This window comes from Pseudorca crassidens, chromosome 2, assembly GCF_039906515.1.
Source record: "Pseudorca crassidens isolate mPseCra1 chromosome 2, mPseCra1.hap1, whole genome shotgun sequence".
Taxonomy (NCBI): Eukaryota; Metazoa; Chordata; class Mammalia; order Artiodactyla; family Delphinidae; genus Pseudorca; species Pseudorca crassidens.
The window spans coordinates 108,167,773-108,182,938 of NC_090297.1; the positions used below are offsets into that span (position 1 = coordinate 108,167,773).

The 15,166-nt window shown below is 37.9% G+C and overlaps 1 protein-coding gene, 1 long non-coding RNA gene and 1 pseudogene across 2 annotated transcripts in view; 1 reads left to right on the forward strand and 2 right to left on the reverse strand.

Moving 5' to 3' along the window:
- Positions 1-1,577, forward strand: part of LOC137219312 (uncharacterized) — a 41,971-nt gene extending 40,394 nt beyond the window's left edge. The window contains exon 3 of the long non-coding RNA XR_010941070.1: positions 1,399-1,577. This is a non-coding gene — a long non-coding RNA (uncharacterized lncRNA). The remainder of the gene's footprint in view (positions 1-1,398) is intronic.
- Positions 1-9,179, reverse strand: part of CTSS (cathepsin S) — a 40,029-nt gene extending 30,850 nt beyond the window's left edge. The window contains exon 1 of the mRNA XM_067727678.1: positions 9,046-9,179. The gene's annotated coding sequence lies outside the window, so the exon portion shown is untranslated. The remainder of the gene's footprint in view (positions 1-9,045) is intronic.
- On the reverse strand, positions 6,767-9,990 carry LOC137219311 (serine/threonine-protein phosphatase PP1-gamma catalytic subunit-like; annotated as a pseudogene).
- Between the last annotated feature and the right edge of the window lie 5,176 nt (positions 9,991-15,166).

Genomic DNA, 15,166 nt, shown 5'->3' on the forward strand with positions numbered 1-15,166 from the left:
ATTTGCAAATATTTTCTCCCATTCTGAGGGTTGCTTTTTCATCTTGTTTATGGTTTCCTTTGCTGTGCAAAAGCTTTGAAGTTTCATTAGGTCCCATTTGTTTGTTTTTATTTCCATTTCTCTAGGAGGTGGGTCAAAAAGGATCTTGCTGTGATTTATGTCATAGAGTGTTCTACCTATGTTTTCCTCTAATAGTTTTATAGTGTCTGGCCTTACATTTAGGTCTTTAATCCATTTTGAGTTTATTTTTGTGTATGGTGTTAGGAAGTGTTCTAATTTCTACATGTAGCTGTCCAGTTTTCCCAGCACCACTTATTGAAGAGGTTGTCTTTTCTCCATTGTATATTCTTGCCTCCTTTCAAAGATAAGGTGACCATATGTGCGTGGGTTTATCTCTGGGTTTTCTATCCTGTTCCATTGATCTATATTTCTGTTTTTGTGCCAGTACCATATTGTCTTGATTACTGTGGCTTTGTAGTATAGTCTGAAGTCAGGGAGTCTGATTCCTCCAGCTCCGTTTTTCTTTCTCAAGATTGCTTTGGCTATTCGGGGTCTTTTGTGTTTCCATACAAATTGTAAAAATTTTTGTTCTAGTTCTGTGAAAAGTGCCATTGGTAGTTTGACAGGGATTGCATTGAATCTTTAGATTGCTTTGGTAGTATAGTCATTTTCACAATGTTGATTCTTCCAATCCAGGAACATGGTATATCTCTCCACCTGTTGGTATCATCTTTAATTTCTTTCATCAGTGTCTTATAGTTTTCTGCATACAGGTCTTTTGTCTTCTTAGGTAGGTTTATTCCTAGGTATTTTATTCTTTTTGTTGTGATGGTAAATGGGAGCAGTAATAGCAAAATGAACACCCGTGAGACCATTATCCTGTTTCAAAAATTATCAATACGTGGCCAGTCTTGCTTTATTTACCCTCCCACTACCCAGATTATTTTGAACCAAATACTAGATATCAGATTCTTTCAGATGTAAATATTCCAGTGTGTATCTCTAAAACATAAAGACTCTGAAATAAATGAAACCCCAATACCATGATTACATCTAAAATAAATTAACAATAATTTCTTAATGTCCTCAAACATGCCAGTATTTACATTTCCCTATCTTATACATTTTAAAAAATGGTTTGTTTGAATTGCGATCCAAATAAGGTCCATACATTGCAAAACCATTGAGTTTTTCTTGTATCATTATGAATTCATGGATTTAACCAAATTTTATGCGCTTCAATTCAATGCAGTTTTATCCTTATTGATATTCATATTGTCCCATCTTTGGTCAGTGAAAACATTCAAATTGGCTTCTGAATCCTGAGTCTCTGTGTTTGGCATGAGATTAGTGCTCTTTAATAGATTCTTTTCTTTCTAACATGACAACCCATTGCAGGCTTATGTTGAACAGTTCCGGCCTAGAGAGCTCCCTTTGCCTTTCCATCATGTGAGGACACAGCGAAAAGACAGCCATCTGTGAACCGGGAAGAGGGCCTCACCAGACACTGAATCTGCCAGTGTCTTGATCTTAGACTTCCCAGCCTCCACAACTGTGAGAAATAAATTTCTGTCATTTATAAGCCACCCAGTTTACGGTATTTTGTTATAGAAGTCCAAACAGACCAAGACAACTATCCTCACATAAATCTTACACTCAAAGCAGGTAGTTTTCTTCATGTTTCCAGGACATTTATGCTTATTATCCTCTGCACTCTTTACTCACTTTATTATTATAACAGTCCTAGCTAACATTTGTTGGATGCGCCAATTATATGCCAGTGAGCATGCTATACTCTTCATATATTATTATTTAATCTTTACAACACTGTGAGGTAGGACAAATATTATCCTCATTTTACAGAGGGGAAATTAAAGTTCTGAGAGGCTGTATAGTTTGTTCAAGAGGACAGAACTGGTTGCTGACCTGGGATTGAACCCAGTTTTAAAGTAGTACTTTCCCAACAGAATCATTTTGCTTCCCACTGTCTGGAATTTCCTTCCCTCATCTCTGCCTCTTGAGATCCTGCTCCTCCTTCATGGCCCATCTCAAAAGATACCTCTTTCAAAAAAACCTTTCTTTATCCCCAACTTAATGTCTCTTTTTGAGCCTCTACAGTACTTTGAGGCTCTCTTATGGCAAACTCAAAGATTCTGAGACCAGAAAAATCATCCTCTTAATTCTCTACTTAATTTATGTCTTTGTCATACAAGTCTACCTGTTGGCCCCTTCAGTACAGGAGTTATGTATATCTTACTCTTCTTTGTATCCTTCACAGTATAGAATGCAATGATATAGTTAGTAGGCACTCAATAAATATTTACTGACAAGATTTAAATTATTTCAACAATCTTCGATCCAATCTACCTTGCAATCTCATTCTGTACATCACTGCCAAATTGTTCTCTTAAAACACATTTTTAGGGACTTCGCTGGTGGCGCAGTGGTTAAGAATCCGCCTGTTAATTCAGAGGACACAGGTTCAAGCCCTGGTCCGGGAAGATCCCACATGCTTCAGAGCAACTAAGCCTGTACGCCACAACTACTGAGCCTGCGCTCTAGGGCCTGCAAGCCACAACTACTGAGCCCATGTGCCACAACTACTGAAGCCCACGCGCCTAGAGCCCATGCTCTGCAACAAAGAGAAGCCACTCAATGAGAAGCCCGCACACCGCAACAAAGAGTAGACCCCACCTGCAGCAACTAGTGCACAGCAACGAAGACCCAATGCAGCCAAAAATAAATAAATAAATAAATAAAATAAAAAACACCACATTTAATCAAGCTATTTTCTACAAACGCTCTCTGTTGCCTGCTGCATTTCCCCATAATCTGGCCCATCCTTAGGCACTTAATTCAATTTAGAGTAGATTTTTTTAAACTTTCACCCTCTGTTGTAGTCAAGCTGGTCTCATGGGCCCCCACATTGCACGGTCATTCGTGTCTTTCTGAAATGACTCTCTCTATTCCTTGGCCTCTCTACTTTGCAAGTTCTACTTCAAGTATCGCCTTTCCCAGTCTTCTCTGACTACCTCACCATCTTCCATTTCTATATACTTTTTTAAAATTTAATTTTTATTTTATATTAGAGTATATTTGATTTACAGTGTTGTGTTAGTTTCAGGTGTACAGCAAAGTGATTCAGTTATACATACACATATATTCTATATACTTTTTTTTTTTTGAGGTATGCGGGCCTCTCACTGTTGTGGCCTCTCCTGTTGCGGAGCACAGGCTCCGGACGCACAGGCTCAGCGACCATGGCTCACGGGCCCAGCCGCTCCGCGGCATGTGGGATCTTCCCGGACCAGGGCACGAACCCGCGTCCCCTGCATCGGCAGGCAGACTCTCAACCACTGCACCACCAGGGAAGCCCATATATTCTATATACTTTTAAGAAACAAATTGTACCATGCAGTTTTGAACTTATTCTCTGTTTGCATCACATAAGATGGTTTCATCTCACCAGCTGACTTGAGAATACAGGATCCTGTCTTACTTATCTTTGTATTCTGTTTAATACATGTTTAGGCAAAAACAAATAAATATTTATTGGATTAATTTTCTAATTATAATCTTCTACATGTTTTATCTTCACTTCTGATTCATCACCCATTCGGCCATGGCTTCTAAGGCTTTTAGCCTTAGGTTTCTCTGCTTCTTTTGCTCTCCTCTTCGTATATAAAAATCTGTAAACAATCATACTACAGTATTTAAAAACATTAGGGGAACACATCATTATATAGTCTATCCTCAGGTACACTTAGTGCATTTCATAAAATTAAAACTCATTCTGCAACATTCTAAACCTGTAAATTGGATTTTTGCACATTAGTTTCCTTTGAAATGGGGCAAACTTGCTGTTGCAAATTTAACTAGAGATTTTTTTTTTTAAAGAGAGGAAATCTGCAGTAGTACAGTACTTAATCTTCTCTAGAATGCTGCCTCCCTTCCATCACAGATGAGGAAACATTTCCTGAATGATATCAAAAAGGAAAATGAAAGCCAAATAAGGAAGCCTAGTGCCTTCTCCAGGTTTTTTTTTTAATTAATTAATTTAATTATTTATTTTTATTTTTGGCTGCATTGGGTCTTCATTGCTGTGCTAGGGCTTTCTTTGGTTACGGCGAGCAGGGGCTACTCTTCCTTGCGGTGTGCGGGCTTCTCATTACGGTGGCTTCCCTTGTTGGGACATGGGCTCTTGGTGTGTGGGCTTCAGTAGTTGTGGCATGTGGGCTCAGTAGTTGTGGCTAACGGGCTTAGTTACTCCGCAGCATGTAGGATCTTCCTGGGCCAGGGCTTGAACCTGTGTCCCTTGCACTGGCAGGCAGATTCTTAACCACTGCACCACCAGGGAAATCCCCCTTCTCCAGGGTTTAAAGTCACCATCTCTCAGGCTTATGGACCCTGAAAGTTAGCTGCTTCAAGTTTCTTTGAGGAACTATCTTACTTGGTCTTAAAGAAAAGGACTCTGAATTTTAGGATGAGGCTGATGTTAGTTTTACTCTCTGTTAATTTACCCAAGTGACTAACGTTATGCTAGGAATTTAATAACGTACATTATTTTTATAGTTAAGATAGCTCGCTTGTTACTGACCCTTTTGCCCAAGAAGTACACAAATGTGAGATGAAGAACACCCTTAATAAAGTATAGGAGACTAGAAAATTAATTATCTAGTTTATATTTTCTGAAGAAAGAAAATAGGATTCTTGAATCACTGGGAAAGATAGGAATGTTTTAATTGAAAACATACGGTATTTCTAATACTTTCTGTATAGATTATCTGCTTGGTGCATTATTCTGGAGATATTTGATCCCAATAGACATCCCCCATTATCCTGGGTGCCTCTCTCTGTCACGTGGCAATGTGTGCTCAAAGAAGGAAGGTTAATTTTATTAAGAAATCAAAACAAGACATAACTCAGGAGTACTGGGGTGCCACAGATAAGACCCTTCCCCCAACAAATGTATAACAATTGTGACACACTTGTGTCACAAGGTAACACAAGGTAAGTCACAAGAAATTTGTTAGTAATGATAAAGTGTCAAAATTTGCAAGTGACACATTTAAAAATTAGAGTAGATTAAGGTTATCTCTGTAATAACATCACTTTGATATAAGTACACTTCAATATGCTTTCTGGGAGAGGATAGGGGGGTTTATAGATAGCTACCAGAGACTGACATTATTTTGTGAGTGTATCCATGGAAATGTGTCACAAATGTGAATATCAGTCTTCTCTATAGAGGTGGAGAACACTTGAGCTAAAGCATGTCTTTAAGTGTATATTATTTGCCACCTAGCCTCCATTTCCTCTTCTTGTGGCAATAGCATCCTGATTTTAAAATGGGGAACTCCCCCCCACACACACTCACGGGATTAAGAGAGAAGCAACATTCTCCCCTAGTTCCAGTGGTACGTGTAGGTCCCAAGGCTAGCCCATCAGAGCTTTGTATCCTTCTGGCTACAGTGACTAGGAAAAAAAATCTTTGGCTGTGGGAACTAGCAGAAGGAATTGAACCAAAGACTACTGAGCTGTCACAGAAACTAGTGCCAAAGAATCCCTAAGCCTAACAGTCTATTGCCTTTCTAGGCTCCCAACTTGTACCACAGCTAAAGTTGAGTAGTCCATCTCCAGAAAAGGCATTTACTCCATGCCCACCTCTGGTATAGCCATGGAGAATAAGGACAAGCAAGACCATCTATCTAGCAGGAAAAAACAGGGGCCATGGTGGCAGTAAGGAAGATTCCCACAGAGAACAAATTTGGAGGTTCCCAATTGGCTGGCCAAAAAACTCACTCCACCCCCAGGGAGGGAGTCTCCCGTATTCCTGCCTAGTTGGTATAAGGTATGCTATGGATCAATGATAACTGTGAACTATTTTTTCATCCATTCTCCCCTTTCCAGAATTAGACTTTCACTGTAGTTATACTATTTCTTCTTCTCCATCATTTTTAAGATAGCTTAGATATAGATAACTTAAGTTTTAGGTTGCCAGGCCTCAAGGGGCCATATCCAAACTTGACGAGGAAGACTATATACATCAGCCAAAAATTCTGGTCTTGGAGCTGAACACAGTAACCAGATAAGGCCCTGGGTTGTCTCACTGGGGAGGGAACTTTGGTAAGCACTTTTTAATGTAGGTATGAACATTTTTTAACAACCATTCACCCCTTACTTCCTTTCCAACAGAATTCTAATCTTGTTTAGAGAAATGCTCTCCACAGGGCCATGGGCTAAAATGAAGTCAGAGAGGTAAGCTGGAACCAGATCATACTTGTAGGTCGCTTAAGAATTTTGTATTATATTCTAAATTCACTAAAATATAAGCTCCATGAGGTCATGGATTTTTGTCACTGTCCCAGAACAGTCTAGCATGTTAAATAAATGAAAGTATGATGGAAGGGCTTTGCACAGGGGAGTGATATGACTTGCTTGCTGTCCAGAGAATAGACTGTAGTGTGCCTACAGTAGAGGAAGTGTAGTGTGGAAGTAGGGAAGTTAGTAGTCCTACCACAGAATCTAGGGAAGAAGTGACGGGGACTTAAACTGGAGGGTGTGGGTTGTGGTGGATGTAAAGTCGTGGCCAGATTCATATTATATTTTGAAGACAGAGGGACGGAATTTTCTAATATGGATTGTAAGAGAAGCAGAAAAGACAGGAATAACAACAAAACAGTTGTTATTAAACATGCAGCAATGTTTAATTCAAAATCACATGGCTAGATAATAAAGCTTTAACTAGTTACTAGAACTTCTCTCTTTGGTTCTTTTTTTTATTGTAGTAAAAAATACATAACATAAAATTTACCATTTTAGCTATTTTTAAGTATACAATTAAGTGGCATTAAGTACATTCACAATATTGTATAATTATTGCCACAGTCTATTTCCAGAACTTTTTTTTAAAAAAAAATAGACTTTATTTTTTAGAATAGTTCTAGGTTCACAGCAAAATTGAGCTGAAAGTACAAAGAGTTCCAATATACTCCTCGACCCCACATACTCATAACCTCCCTCATTTAGAAATTGTTCATCATTCTAAACAGAAAATTTACACCCTTTAAGAAATAACTCCCTATTTTGCCCCCCCCCGAAGCCCCTGGTAATACCTCTAGTCTATTCTACTTTCTGTCTCTATGAATTAGTCTATTTTAAATGCCTCATGTAAGTAGAATCATTTGTCCTTTTGTGTTTGGCTTATTTCACTTATGTTTGCACTGTTCTTACATGTTGTAGTATGTATCAACACTTCATTCCTTTTTAAGGCTGAATAATATTCCATTGTGTGTATATACCACATTTTGTTAATCCATTCATCTGGTGATGAACACTTTGTTTCTACCTTTTGGCTATTGTGAATTATGCTGCTAAGAACACTGGTGTACAAGTATCTGTCTAAGTCCATGTTTTCAATTCTTTTGGATGTATATCTAGGAGTGAAATTGCTAGATCAATATTGTAATTTTATAGGGAATTCCCTGGCGGTCCAATGGTTAGGACTCCATGCTCTCCTGCCAAAGACCGGGGTTCGATCCCTCGTTGGAGAATTGGATCCCACAAGCCCAGCAGCATGGCAAAAAAAAAAAAGGTAATTCTATGTTTAACTTTGGGGGGAAGCTTCAAAACCACAACAGTTGCACCACTTTATCTTCCCACCAGCAATGTACCAGAGTTCCAATTTTTCCACATCCTTCCCACACTTGCTATTGTTTGCTTTTCTTGTAATAGCCACCATAATGGGTGTGAAGTAATATCTCATCGTGGTTTTGATTTGCATTTCTCTAAAGGCTAGTGATGAGCATAGTTTCACGTGCTTATTGACTATTTGTCCATCTTTGGAGAAAAGTCTGTTCAAATCCTTTGCCCATTTTTGCATTGGGTTTTTTGAGTTGTAGCTCTTTATATATTCCGGATATTACTTTTAAAGTCAGATATATGATTTACAGACATTTTCTCTTATTTCGTGGGTTGTCTTTTGACTCTCTTGAGTCACTTTAAGTGTCTCACTTGAGACACTTTAATGCACAAAAGTTCTAAATTTTGATGAAGTCCAATTTATTTTGTTGCTGCTTGTACTTGTGGTGTCATGTCTAAGACAAGGTCAGGAAGACCCTATGTTTTTTCCTAAGAGTTTTATAGTTTTAGCTCTTATATTTAGTTTTTTTAAACCATTTGGAATTAATTTTTATATATGGTGTGAGGTACCACTCCAACTTCATTCTTTTACATGTTGTCATCCAGTTGTCCCAGCGCCATTTGTTGAAAAGACTATTCCTTTCCCTGTCAAATTGTCTTGGCACCCTTGCTGAAACTTAACTGAACATAAATAAAAGAGTTTATTTCTGTATTCTTAATTCTATTCCATTGATCTATAAATCTATCCTTATGCCAGTAATACATGGTCTTGGTTACTACTGTTGGTTTGTTGTAAGTTTAGAAACTGGGAAGTATATTCTTTTTCAAGAAATTTATTCTTTCAACTCTATTCTTTTTCAAGATTGTTTTGGCTATTCTGGATCCCTTTAATGTTCATATGAATTTTAGGGTCAGCATGTCAATTTCTACAAAGAAGCCAGCTAGGATTTTTTTTTTATCCAATAGTATGCATTTTATGACAATAACAGGAACAGATTGGGCACCCTAGGGCTCTCTTTATATCCTAAAGAAAATGAGCATTTACATTATTCATGGGCTGTACTGAATTAAAAAAAGATCAGTTGTACACTCACCCCTTAGACAGGATAAACTGTCCTGGGGTGTACAGCTTTAACACCTTCATTAAAGTTGTTTGCAAAAGGAACAAAGAACTAAACAAAACAAAACATTTTTCCTTGGGAGTGGAGAGTCATTTGCTATTATAACCAGCAAATACCATTTATTAAGTCAAAAATGGAAGGGGGCAGGGCCACAAACACTATTTGAGCAAGCTGACCAACACACATTACAGTTTTAAAAATGAAGGTTATATACTGTATATTATAAGTCCCAACAAAGAGTGTCAAAATGACATCTATTTCTTTGCTTACTTTGTGATCATACCTCTTGGAGGTGTTACGGGTTCTCGTGGCATCTGGCTTCTTCTTCTCTGCAGGCTTTAAAATCTGAAAAGAACACATTAGTGTTTCAACCACACTCATCATGGCACCCACATCGTCAAACTCTCCACAATAATTGGGTGCAGAAAGCAGAGTGACCAACTGCCTCTTTGCAAAATAAAATTCATATCCATCTTCAACCACCAAATGGGCTCTACATGTAAGATCTAAATCATGCTTATGGAGAAATTTTGCAACCACTTCTGCACCAAATGTGAAGAACACTCCTCTGTCGTTTTCACCCCAGCCTAAGACACCTTTATTGGCATCAGACCACAAAAGATCACAAGGAAGACCTTGATCTGGTACATCAGTTGGTCGAATAATTCTCTGAATCTGCTCCATAGATTGAAGATCTGGTGATAAACCTCCATGACAGCAGAATATTTTCTCATGCACCAAGGCTGCTATCCATAAACAGTTAAAGCAGACTGTGAAAGTTTTCCATAGTTTAATGTTATATCTTCTTCTACATTCATCATAAAATCCATAAATTCTATTGATGCTGGCACATTCACGGTTTCCTCTAAGAAGAAAAAATTCTCGGAATATTTGATTTTGTAAGCCAGTAAGAGGCAGATAGTCTCCAATGAGACTTTCCCCTGTCCACATAGTCCCCAAGAAACAGGTAATTGCTTTCTGGAGGGAAACCACCATACTCAAAAAGGTGAAGCAACTCATAGTATTGCCCATGGATATCACCACATATTTTGAGTGGTGCTTCAAGTTCTAGTAGGATAGGCTGACTGAGAAAGACCTCTCCAGACTTTAAGCACAGTCCTCTGATTTCATTCTCCTGTAGCTACATATTCTTACCAGGCTTGGACCCTCTCACTTTCAGCGGCCGTTGGATGATGCTGTCGAATTTGAGTTTATCTGTATCCGCCATCGCCTTCCGGCCGCCGACCCTGCAGCAGCAGCGCAGCCGCCGTCTCGCGCCCGGGATTCACATCTCCCTTCCCACGCCACGAGCACAGAGATGGTGGTGGCGCAGGTGGCAGAAGCCATGGCTGGATCCGCCCCCTGTGCAATCGCCCCGCTCCCTGCTTCATCTTTATTTCCCCAGAGGAACCACGAGAGCGAAGCCAGCTAGGATTTTGATAGGGATTGTTTTGGACCTATAGATCAATCAATTTTGCAGAGTATTGACATCTTAATATTATCTTGTAGTCCATGAACATGCAATGTCTTTCCATTTTTTTAGGTCTTCTGAATTTCTTTCCAACAGTGTTTTGTAGTTTTCAGAGTATAAGTTTTGCACTTCTTTTTTTCTTTCTTCTTTTTTTAATTGAGGTATAATTGACATACAACATTACATTAGTTTCAGGTGTACAACGTCATGATTCAACATCTGTATGGATTGCAAAATAATCACCACAATAAATCTAGTTCACATCCATCACCATACACAGTTACATAATTTTTTTTTCTAGTGATGAAAACTTTTAAGATCTACTTTCTTAGCAACTTCCAAATATGCAATACAGTATTATTAACTATAGTTGTTATCCTGTACATTATATCCCCATGAGGCAGGAGATAGATGGGCTCCAGGTTAGACATTTACAACTGGCCGCCTATTTATATTTCTTGGGGCGAGAAAAAGACGAGCTTCAGGTCGGACACTCACAACTAGCCTCCTGTTTGCATTTCCTGAGACAGGAGGTAGGTGGGCTCCAGGTTAGGCATTTACAATCAGCCTCCTGTTTGCCCTCCAAAATGGAAGTAACAACAGAAACAGGGTAAATAGCCAGGCTTTGTCTCTTGTGGACACCTTAAGATAACAGTCATGGCACTAACAAAGAGGGGCAAAACCTCGTTTGAGTAAAGGATCAAGAGTCTCAGCTTCCCCCCCTCTCGTTGGGGCAAGGGAGACACTATACGTGCGCAGAAAGGCTCCTTCGGGGGTCAAAAGTCCGGGGACAATGCCAGGCCATAATGAGTCTTGCTTCTCCCAGATGCCTTTTCATCGAGATCCATCTAGGCTGAGAGGTATGTGTGCACCTAGGGGGAGGGTCCTGAAACAAATAAGCCAGGGGGGACAGGATTGGCCAGAAGGAAGACAAAGACCCCGAAGAACTGCCCTATATAAATGACTTAATAGCCTCTTTACTGCTTAACTTAACTCACAACTTTTACCTTGTGTGTTTTTCTTTAAGTCGACACAGGAAAGAAGACCTTAGGCTATAAGTGTCCAGAGGTGAAGAATTAGATTCTTGAAGTCCGTGGACAAACTTAGTTTGTAAGTATTATGAAGGCTGTCATTGACTCATAAAGGCTTTTCAATGGCATTAGAGCCTAAAGGTTCAGCAAAAAGGATATGTACTGTAAAAAAATAAAATTTCCCAGGAGTATTATAATACCTGTGCCACTAAAAGTTAATGGGCTGGACTTCCCTGGTGGTGCAGTACTTAAGAATCCGCCTGCCAGTGCAGGGGACACGGGTTCAATCTCTGGTCCGGGAAGATCCCACGTGATGCAGAGCAACTAAGCCTGTACACCACAACTACTGAGCCTGCGCTCTAGAGCCTAAAAGCCACAACTACTGAGCCCGCATGCCACAACTACTGAAGCCCGTGTGCCTAGAGCCCATGCTCTGCAACAAGAGAAGCCACTGCAATGAGAAGCCCGCACACCACAACTAGAGAAAGCCCACGCGCAGCAAGGAAGACCAAAAGCAGCCAAAACTAAACAAATAAAATTAAATTTAAAAAAGTTACTGGGCTGTCACTTGTAAGTTTTCATTTACTCCTCACAACATCTATGAAGGATAATGAGAAATAGAGTATATTGTGGTAGCTAAGAGCACTAGGACCTTGGATTCAGAAAGAGCAAGCAATTGGCCAAATCCAGAGCATGAGAGAGTCTACTGGACAAATGACCTGGCTTCTCCATAAAATCAATTACAAGGGAAAAAAAAGTATGTGTGTCTGGGGGGAGTGTAGGGTGAGGAGGTGACTGTCAAAGAATACAGTAGACTTAACAACTAAATGCAGTGTGTAAAACTGTTTGGATACTAATTTGAGTAAATGAACAGTAAAAAGACACCTTAAACAATTGGAGAGGCTTTTAAATGGACTAAATATTAAATGATATTGAGAAATAATTATTAATTTTGTTGGATGTGCTAATGGCATGGTGGTTATATTAAAAAATTTCTGACTCAGAGATGTATAATGAGGGATTACACATAATCCCTCATTATATGAGTAAAGTAGTATCCAGGATTTGCTTTAAAATACTGAAAAAAAAATGAGGCGGGATAGATGAAACAAGACTGGAAAATGTTGATAATTGTTAACACTGGATGATGGGTACATGGCACCTCACTCTACTACTCTCTCTCACCTTTCATATATATGTTTAAAATATTCTATAACCAAGTTAAAAATAAAAATAAAAAATAAAATATATAAAAGGAGAGAGAGAAACAAAAAAGACTTGGTCTGCTTCCTGGCTCAGCCTCTTACTAGCTAGGTTACCTTGGGGAAGCTATTCGATATCTGTAAAATGGCAATAATAAGGATATGTAAAGCATTTAACACAGTATGGGCTGCATAGTTAAGCTCAATAAATGTTAGCTAATGTTGTTATTATGAAAGAAATATGTAATAACAGATTTGATTTACAGTAATTTTAAAACTTCTTTGTGTCAAAATATCAATCATTAATTACAGTATAATTTGTAACTGAGAACACTGGAAACAATATAGATGTTCATTTACTGGAGTTTAATTAAATAAATTATATACATTTTTATAAGGGAATTTCATGCATCTATAAAAATAATCATATTTCTAAGTCAAGACCTATCAATTTTATCACTTAGCATCATTTGGAGATATTACATAATGCAAACAGACAAGAAAGAAATTAGAGGTAAAAATGAGAAAGAAAATGGTAAAATTTACCTCTGTGGATGATATGCTTACATACTCAAAAAAAAAAAAATCAAAAGAATCAACTGAAAAATGTATAAACCAAAAGAGAATTCAAGGTAAGGTAGCTGAGTACAAAAACTAATATAATAAAAATCAATAGCTTTCAAATATACATCCAATTAAAAATTATATTGGAAAAGACCACATTTAAACTGCAAAAATAAAAGATAAACTCCCTAGAAAAGAGGTTAGCAAGAAATGGGCAATATCTATAAGAAGGGCACAAAAGAATACTTGACAAAATATAAAGGCACCTCTTATTCTTAGATAGGAAGGTTCAATAGTATAAAGAGGTCAATTTTCCCTAATTAGAGATATAAATTTAATGTCATCCAAATAAAAATACCAGCAGAATTTTAGACAACTTGACAAGCTAATTCAATAGATCACATGGAAAAAATAAAAAGCAAGAATCTTCAGGAAAAAAATCTAAAAAAAGAGAGTAATAAGGGGAAGACTAACCTGACTAGATATTAAAACATTATAAATGTGTGATACTGGCCAAGGATAGATATACATATTGATGTACCAGAATAGAAAATCTAGAAATAAACCCAAATACATACAGGAATGAAATAAATTTGTTGCCCACATACCCATACAAAAGGAAGTTCTAAGGGATGTTCTTTAGGCAGAAAGACAAAAAGAAAGAAATCAAAATAATAGAAATGTGTAAATTTGCCTAGTTGGAAGTCAGACATCTCTCAAGCTTGTCTTTGGTCTTTACAAAGCTCAACAAAAACTACTTGCAGATTATCGAATGTGGTCTCTCATGCCTATACATTTCAGTATACTGTTCTTTGTGTCTGAATGCCATTTTACAGCTCCCAATCTGCCAAACCCATACCCAAGCTTCAAAAAAGTTCAGGAGTCATTCTTCCATTAAGTATTCTTTCTTTGAGAAGAAATAGAGTATGTGCAGTGTCTCCTAAATGTTGATTTTCCAATTTCTTGCATCTCCATTTTGTTCTTCATCTGTTATTTGTTCTTTACACCACTGCCAGAGGAATACTGCTAAAATATAGATCTGATAGTGTCTTTCTCCTACTAAAAAATATTTGATGCCCACTAAATGCCTGAGTGTCTATAAAATAAAATATGAACTTCTAGGGACATGAGAGGCTTTCAAGGCCTTCCAGGACTCACCTCCAACCTACTTTCTGTCCTCAGCTCTACCATGTATATGAATGTGCACCCTATACTTAGAGCCACTGCAGCTCTTACCATTCACACACACAGCTTTCTTGGTGCCTTTGCTCACCCAGATCCTTCAGCCTGATATGCCGCCCTCCCTCCTCTAACCCTACTCCTCACCCCCAACCCAAATCTCTCCAATCCCTCATCCACTCCAATCCCTAATCTTCTCTGCTCACTGAGATTTTTCAAAGCTGTTTTCAATGAAACCACATCTAAAATCGATTAAGAATGACTCATTCCTGAGCTTCCATAATTCATGTTTATTTTATTATGGTTGATATTATTAATAATATTGATATCAGTTGTTTATATGCCTGTCACTAGTCTATAACATTCATAGAAGTCAGGGCCATGTCTTACTAATTTGTTTCATCCTGGTAGCTTTAAATACACTGCTTACCACATGGTAATAAATACTGACACACAAAAATAAATAATTTTTGCACAGCAAGAAATAAAGTAGCGCCTGACACATGGTAAGCATTCAATAAATGTGAACTCTTTCTAGTGGTAATAACAGATGCTCAATAAACGTTCTGTGAAAAATGGCAAAACCAGTTGTGCTGATTTATTATTAGCCAGCTAAGTTCTTTTAGAATTGATACTGCTCGGGAATCATTATAAAGAGTTTCAATCTCCTCTTTTGGTGATAGCAAAATTTTAGGTTCCAGAACCTCAGAAAGGGCATTAAGATATTTTTCAAGACATAGGTTCATGTGTCACTTAATCTGGTCCCCATACAGATAGAATTAAATATTGAAATACTTTTATATCCATTTAATCCCTGAAACTTAGTATAATTCTTTTTTTTTTACATTTTTCTGTTTTTAATAGATGAAAGATTTACAAAATCATAATTAGTCTCCTTCAGCAGCTAGTGTGGCCAAGACAAATCATATCAAAAGTACTTGTCAACTTACTTCCTGT